Raw genomic sequence first — 1,506 nt, 5'->3', positions numbered from 1 at the left:
CAGCTTTGTGGAAGCAGCCACTTAAACAACTGAGCTAAGGCCAGGCCCCCTTATCAATAAAACTTTGAAAAAAAAAATCATGAAGACTGAAACACCCCAACAGTTACTAGATGATGTAACAAAGAACAATATAAGATTGATTGCAGTAGATGAAAAAGTGGTAGACAGACCAAATGACATTTTAATAAAACCTGTTCACAAATGTCATGGCTGAAAACTTCCCAAGCATGGGAAAATAATTTGGCTTACGGAGAAGTGAGGCATCTCCACTCCAATTAGTTATGATCAAAAATAATCTACAGCAAGGTATATAATAGTCAAAGTTCTAAAAAATTCAACACAGGAACAGATTTTTTTTATTTTAAAGAGAATTTAAACACAATAAAATGATACAGAATTTCAAACCAAAATGATAGGAAATTAACAATGGCTGTTATCTTGCATATTGTTATCTTCAAATTGATTGCTCAGATTGCAAGATAGAGGTATGTCAAGTTGATCAAACAATATAATCACTAACAAAGTAACTGAACATTGAAAGCTCCTAAAGAAAAGAAACAAATCATCTGAAAAAGCAAGCCCATTAGGATCATAGAAAACTTCTCAACACAAACTCTCAAGTCAAGAAGAGCTTGTTGTGAAGTATTTCAAGACCTAAAAGAAAAAACCTCCAAATCAGGTTAATGTACCCCACAAACTTATCTTTCAAAACACAGGAAGATAACAAGGACTACAACTCCATGAACCACAACAGAATGAAAGCCAGCTATGCCCCTAAGCCAGCTCTCCCCCTACTGGGAATTTTCCCAGAGGAACTGAAATCATCATATCATAGTGATATATATGTACCTCTGTTTATAGCAATACGATTTGTGATAGCCAAATCTTGGAAACAACCAAGATGCCCATCACATGAGGAATGGTTGAAAAAGACGTGGTATTTTTATACAATGGAATATTACTTAGCAATAAAGAATGTTAAACTTGAAGCAATTATATTTAAGTGGATGCCACTTGAAGATATACTCATAAGTGAAATAAACCAGACACACATGTGTAAATATCATAGTCTCCCTAGTATAACAACTCAAAAGAAGAAATACAAATAGAAAGGTATAGGAGAACCAATACTGTAACATCGTGTAGCTCAGTTGTGTCCCAAGTTTTCTGATTAAGGAGATTATGGGGCCACAGAGAAATGTGATTGATGATGTAGTGTGCCAGAGCAAATTGGTCAAGCAATGGCCTTGACTGATCCACATGGCTGACACTGACAAAAGATCTTCAACCTGCGGTACAGGGTTACAGGATAAATCCTGAGGATACTTGACTGACCATATCAGAATGTGACAAAAGTTACATTCTGATAGCTTTTTTTGTTACAGAAATGTAACAAAAGTTACATTTCTTGTTATACAGGTCTTGCTTTATCTTGGTCTTAACCATCCAGCAGAAAAGTATAAAAATGAGGTATATAAAGTAAAGCCATATATACAATTAAAAGGA

Source organism: Octodon degus, unplaced genomic scaffold (assembly GCF_000260255.1).
Source record: "Octodon degus isolate 3935 unplaced genomic scaffold, OctDeg1.0 scaffold00035, whole genome shotgun sequence".
NCBI lineage: Eukaryota > Metazoa > Chordata > Mammalia > Rodentia > Octodontidae > Octodon > Octodon degus.
The sequence above is the reverse complement of the archived record's forward strand: the minus strand, read 5'-3'. Positions refer to the sequence as shown.